Source organism: Amborella trichopoda, chromosome 12, assembly GCF_054954075.1.
Source record: "Amborella trichopoda isolate Santa Cruz 75 chromosome 12, AtrichopodaSantaCruz75HAP2 v2.0, whole genome shotgun sequence".
Taxonomy (NCBI): Eukaryota; Viridiplantae; Streptophyta; class Magnoliopsida; order Amborellales; family Amborellaceae; genus Amborella; species Amborella trichopoda.
In genome coordinates this window covers 49,961,451-49,967,917 of record NC_142347.1, presented here as the reverse complement: position 1 = coordinate 49,967,917, position 6,467 = coordinate 49,961,451, and the positions used below count along the sequence as shown (strand labels likewise).

The 6,467-nt window shown below is 36.5% G+C and overlaps 1 protein-coding gene across 21 annotated transcripts in view; it reads left to right on the top strand.

The window, feature by feature from the left end:
* Window positions 1–242: 242 nt before the first annotated feature.
* The window catches only part of LOC148779651 (pentatricopeptide repeat-containing protein At4g18975, chloroplastic-like), a 60,866-nt gene continuing 54,641 nt past the window's right edge, over window positions 243–6,467 (top strand). For 19 of the 21 annotated variants that reach the window (XR_016045528.1, XR_016045537.1, XR_016045535.1 and 16 more), the window contains exons 1-3: window positions 243–327; window positions 2,476–2,569; window positions 2,747–2,826. The gene's annotated coding sequence lies outside the window, so the exon portion shown is untranslated. The remainder of the gene's footprint in view (window positions 328–2,475; window positions 2,570–2,746; window positions 2,827–6,467) is intronic. The other 2 variants (XR_016045536.1, XM_088853267.1) reach the window with 1 other exon arrangement.

Below are 6,467 nucleotides of genomic sequence, written 5' to 3'. Positions count from 1 at the left end.
ATTTTAGCTAGAAAAGTGCACTTCCATGGGCTTCTTCTGGTTGTCTGGGTTTTCAAATTGAGGGGAAGAATTGGAGAAGGGAGGGATGCCATGCGTCCGTCGACTGCGGATCATCATTTTCTTTCGAAAAGTATGCCCGAGTCTCTTGCTACCCTAGTTTTACCCCATTCCATTATCACGCAACACCCTTTTGCCATCCTGCACTCGTTGCCCCAATTCATGGCTCTGGTTTTGCTCGGGTACTCATATGTTGGTAAACGTCTAGCAAAATGCAGCGCAGACAGCTTCCCCAAGCTTCAAATTCTACACCGAAGATGGATGATTGGGGTCAGTTTTCATCTCCTTGCTTTCCCTGTGAACGAAGATGAACTGCAATTGCAGTTAATATTTAATGTTTGGACTGAATTGATAGTTTGCATGCTTCAATATTATAATGCACTAACCATGGTATTGTTGGACCAAACCGCGTGAATTATGAACGTTTGTTGCCATTGGATGTGGAGGATTACGTGCGTGCTCATGAGTGTTCCATGCTGATGGACATCAATATTGTGTTCGAAGGCTTATCATCTTGAAATAGGGAGTTTAGAGTAAAAATAGTCAGTCCTTTGGAAGAAGATGAAACATAAAACTAGGTGATGAATGAAACTTTTCTCAATGATGCATATTTACCTTCGAAAATATTCCTTTCTATAAGTCTTTGTGGCATGCAATGAGAAACAGAGCATCAACATATGAACTTATGCAAAAATAGGGCTCACTGGTTCTATGTGGATATGTTATTTGTTGATATGGGAGATGGAACCTTTATTCTTCCTTGTTGCTTATCCAAATCAGACCTCATAAGGGTGATATCTATCAATTTTAGAGTAGTATTTGTTTAAGTCTCTAGGACTGACAACATCTCTGTTAATTTTCAGTGGTTGTACCTTTTAAAATTCACAAGCCTTTGCCATTTATTGGTCTTTCTTTTAATAGAGATACTAGACTATAATGAATGTTTCTCCATGGAGAAAAAAGGACTATGGCTTCATAGAGCTATGAGCTATCCTTGGATGCGTTTGGTTCTGAGTTAGCCAACTCATCTGCCACTGTATTTACCTTCTGAAAAATGTATTTAACAAGCTATTGAGAACTGGTCTTAGTTCTGCTAGTACTTTAGAAACTACTGATGGCTTTCCAAATTTTCTAGATCACAGTGGTAGTATCGAACTTTATAAAACTGATGGCTCATCTGTAGTTACCCCCATTTACCACTGTTTTTGTTGGGTTTTGTGTGTGTGTGTGCGCGTGCGTGTGTAGAGAGAGAGCGAGGATCTTGGTAAGGGCAATTGTTGAGAAAAGGGGAGAGAGAGAGAGAGGATCTTGGTAAGGGCAATTGTTGAGAAAAGGGGAGAGAGAGAGAGAGAGAGAGAGAGAGAGAGAGAGGTACTCTATGAAGTAAAATGGGAGAGAATTTATGTATAACTATGTTTTCATAGGAGAGTGTCACAAAAAATGCTATCTTTAGAGAGAGAATCTTGGCAATAGCATAGATAAACTTGTGAGATGAGAGGTTCTTCTTTTGGAGTGAGGTTTAGGAAAGGGGAGATAGCATCAATGTCTAAGAGATAGAATATAGAAGAGAGTAGGTGAGACTTAGGTTGAAGCCAATTTCTAAAGGACTTTAATTATATTAAGAGATGAGAGAGAGAGAGAGAGAGAGAGAGGGAGAGGGAGGAAAGAGACAAATTGAAAGGACGAGCCATTGGGATGTAAAATGGAGAGATTTTAGGGAAAGGGAGAAGTGATGGGTGCAATACATTTGTTGGTTAGGAACTAAAGTCGAGTGCGGTAAGTTAGAAATTTTAGTTTACATTTGTCATCTTTTGGGAGATTTAATTTGAATCAGAATACACACGCATTTCCAAGTTAATTAGTATCTAAGAAAAATATATTATCTATTTATTTTTTATCAAAACTCCTCTAATTGTAACACTAGTCAAACTGCAAAAGGCCTTGCAACAGACGAATGCACAAATTAAAGAGGCTTAGTACATAGTACTTGTTTTTAAAATTGGCTTAGATTTATTGCCTTTTCATTTTTCCTGGTTGATGATAAGTTGTTCTTTCTTTTGTTCGTGACTAAATAGATTGGAAAATGTGGATCGTAAAGGATGGGAATTTTATTTTTTTCCATCGTTTATAAGGAAATGAATGTAAAACCCTTGAGAGCCTCAAGTTTAGCAACTGGTTTAGGCAATAATGTACTTATGTCTTGGTTTAAACACATGCCCATTCATTAAATATATTTGATTGTGAAGGTTCTGGCATATTTTCTTTATTTCAACTAAAACCTTGACATTTTGGGTGTTGAAAATGGTTTTCTTATCTCTTTTGAAGAGTGATGTGTATGACTTCTAAACTGAAAGCTACAAGGATTGATTTTCTAATACTTATGGGTAACTGTTAAGACTTACAAACTTTTTATTGTAGTAATCACATTGACAAAGTTGGTGAAATTTTTTGTGGGATTTCCTTCTAGCTGGACTCTAAAAGTTGCACGAGTGCCTGAATTCTCATTCTAGAGGTAATTATTGAACTGTGGAAGATATTGTGTCTCATTTTTGTCTAAGATGCCCTTTTGTAGGGATTGTACTTTTTGTTCAAATTTAGTTATCTCTTGCATCATTTGTGAAATTCATTTATGTTTGGAGCTCAATTTTTCTGAACTTGTATCTGAATTGACGTTTGACATTCAAACCAGCAATATTTTCGGGAGAGGTGCAACTATGTAGTGGAAGACCCTAAACCACTATTCTTCAAGCTTCTATCAAACCATTCCAGGTCAGTTATGTCACTTTTTCTGTTCTATGATGTGACTTAATATTTCTAATGGGCAATCTCAATACTGATTGTGACATACATGACCAGATTGATTCAAAGTTAATTAAACCTTGGCAATGCACATTCCATAATATTGTTTTATAGCATGTTAATCGTATTTCTCTCTCGAACTCTAATTTACGTGGGGAGCAAAATGTCTTCTGAATTAGGGAATGGGAGGAAGGGGCTGTAGTCAAGATAAAGAGGAGGGTAGGTAGTGATAGTGGTGTTGACTGCATGGTTGCATGAGAAATTTCAAGCCTGGTCATGGAGCGAGGTATTGCTTTCTTGGATCACCATGATTTGACATTCATTTGGTGAAGTCTAAAATGCATGGACGGACGGTTTGTGGGAATAGAAAGATGCTTTTTTCTTTTTGGTGGTGGAGGAGGAACGGACAATGACGCTGTAAGGGTAGCGAACCAAAAGGCTAGGTTGTGGATGGTAAGGTTAGGGAATGCTGCAGGTTGGGTGGGAGGAAAGGTTAGGTTGTGGTTGGGGAGCTTTTGTAACGCTTGCAATGGCCTTATTAATCATTTGATAAAAAATGAATGACAAAAACCAATCCAATTATTAATTTTTCTGTTATTCATCAATATCCTCATATACATATTTTGATAGAACCAAATGAGTTGGTCAATCATTATATCTAGCTGTTGTCAACAAGCATATATGTTGGTAACAAATATTCATCAATTTGTATTAATGTATACTTGGAGATTTGGCGGCTTTGGCAAAACTTAAGGCTATTTTGTTCTCTTTTCCAACCTGAGCTTGTTTTTCAATAATGCTTTTTGTGTTTTATGATTCTAGTTTTTTCTTTGGCCTCTAGGATGCTGTTATAACTTACTGATCAGAAAATATACATTGTTTACAATCTTGTTTGCTCTATTGTTTGGTGTAAGCAATTAACTGTAGTGAAGCTAGACTTGGACATTGTTTACAATCTTATTTGCTCTATTGTTTGCTCTACATTTTTTTTTTTTTAAATATAGCACTTCTATTTTTTTTGTTGTTTTATCATTTCGGAATTTGAGGTGGTCTTTAGATTTGTTTTTTAATCCTTCTATTGATTTGGTAATTTAACATCGGGTTTGGAGAGGGTGCTTAAAATTGTTTCTGTAGGCTCTCAGAATCCAACATTTCCATGACAGCTTCTATTCCAAATTATGTAGGAAAGAATAACAAGAAAAACATGGCTACCTACACTGTAACAAGTGTCCGCTTCTGATCTGTTCCTAAAATGTTGGACAGTCTACGTTTGTTTTTTTTTTTAAAGTATTCCAAATGTATATAAATATAAAAACAATGCTTTGAAAGCATGAGATTTGTAATAATGACGGCAAAAATGTGAATAGAAATGATTGAAACCTGGGATATTTGATATAAGATAAAAGATAAATGAAACTAGGACTTAGGATATCGCATTGGTACCCAGAAATAACTAACCACTTTGCTAAGCCAAATCTCTGTGTGTGTGTGAGGGAGAGAGAGAGAGACAGAGAGGACACCCTTGCAGGGGAACCTAAAAGGTGGATATAATTCGAATAAAAAATATCTTCCATGGATATATTTTGCACTTTCATCATCCAAATGAAAATTTAATTGTTAACTAACTATAAATGCCATTGAAGTTAAATAAACATTTAAGGAAGGTCTGAATATGTAGACTGTTTAGTAGGCTTTGCAACAAGTAAGTGATTCTCAGGCAATATGTTATAAGGGGAATATTTTACTTCACATAAGCCTCCCAATATCCATGATATCTTTACACATGAACCCTAACTTTGCTCTCTCTCTACAGGTTTCATATTTGTCACAATCTTTCAACTCCTTGCTGTCCGCCATCATCACTGCCAAATTAAACAAAGAACAGGAGAAAAGATATATAAATCATTATCAAGAATAATGTAAACACCAACATTCTAAATAAATGATGGGCTACAAGACTTGAATGAACGTTTAAGGTTCTGGGCTCGTATAGACACCAAGAATGTGACACACATGTCTAACACTATAGAAACTAAGATACTTTAATTGCTTAAAATCCCACCGCCCGATCCCTCCAATATATGTATGAATGTGTTGTAACTAGAAGGGACTAAGTTGCGTTTCTGACATGTATATTGGTGTATGGCACTGACACTCGTACCCATATTCTTGTAACATAGATGATGGAGCTTTCTTATTTCTTGAAACAAATGGAAGAGAACCTTGATTTTTTTCAAGAAACAGACATATTTGTTGCAGGAAAGTAATTTATTTGGAAGAAAGTATAAACTATTGGGCATCTTACAAATGGTTTTGTGAAGATCTCATTGCTTAAAATAAGAACTATAGGCGCTTCATGAAACAGAGAGAAGCAACACTCTTGCAATGATGTTCTTCAGAATCCACAGTTAACATGTTAGCCAAGTGCCATTATTTGAATTATACAAACCAAGATAGAAAATCTAGTAGTGTAGCAGTGCTAGTAATAGGTATCCTGCTCTAACAGGAAATTGTGACTGTTGTATTTCAAAAAACATGCAACAACTAATTTTCAAAGCCAGAACCAGTGTTTTAAAATGCAGCCGCATCGTTGCATATGCGGCCGCATCATGCGGGATGCGCTTGCATCCGCATCACGAACTGGCGCATATGCGCTTTTGACAGATGCGGCCGCATCATGGCTGCATCCTGCATCGCACCGCATCAGATCGCATCGCGCCGCATCTGTTACTGCGGAAATGTTTTTCGATTTTGCCCCTCGGGGACAGGCAAAATGGTTTTTTTGTGGTTCCAAAGTTTTGGGAAACTGTTTGGGGGGTTATTATGCCCCTAAACAAAGATTTCCAGCCACTTTTGTGGCTTTTTTTGCATCAAATTGAAGGAAAAAAAAAGTTTTGCGAAACTTTTTTTTTCTTCCAAATCTTAGATTTGGCAGTTGTTTGATACTTGGATGTTCATTTGATGCCTTTGACTGTTGATTTGGGGATGTTAAGGTGAATTTGTGATAAGAAATTGGGGCTTTCAAAAGCTGTGAAGAAATTAAGCACTACTTCACAGAGTCGGTAACTTTTTATTTCTTCTTGTACAATAATACTGTTATACTTATTTTTGGGGCAATGTCTTCTTCCCAATCTTCTAGTAACAAGGATCCGGCTTAGAAATATGCTAAACTAAAAAATCCGAAAGATAGAAATTGTGTGATATGCTGGCTCTGTAGAAATACTTATATGGGTGGTATTTTTCAACAAAAAGAGCATTTAGCCGGAATTTCTGGGAATGTAAGAGCATGTCCACAAGCTACAAATGATATAGAAAAGGAGATTAGAGAATTTTGGATAGATTGAAAAAAGATAAAGAGAAAAAAAACAGAAAAGAAAGGAATTACTTGATGATATGCAATTATTTGATGATGTTGATGATGATATGCCTGAAGTTGCTATGAGGCAAAGGGGTACTCATACTCCAACCTCAAGAGAGAGGGTTATAAATATTGGTGGTAGTGCTGAGAACACCTCTCCCTAAGGGATCAATGGATTCTTTTTTCACCCATAGCCTCGAAATTGTGGTTCAAGAGAGAAAAAAACGAAACAAACCACAATTGACAATAAATA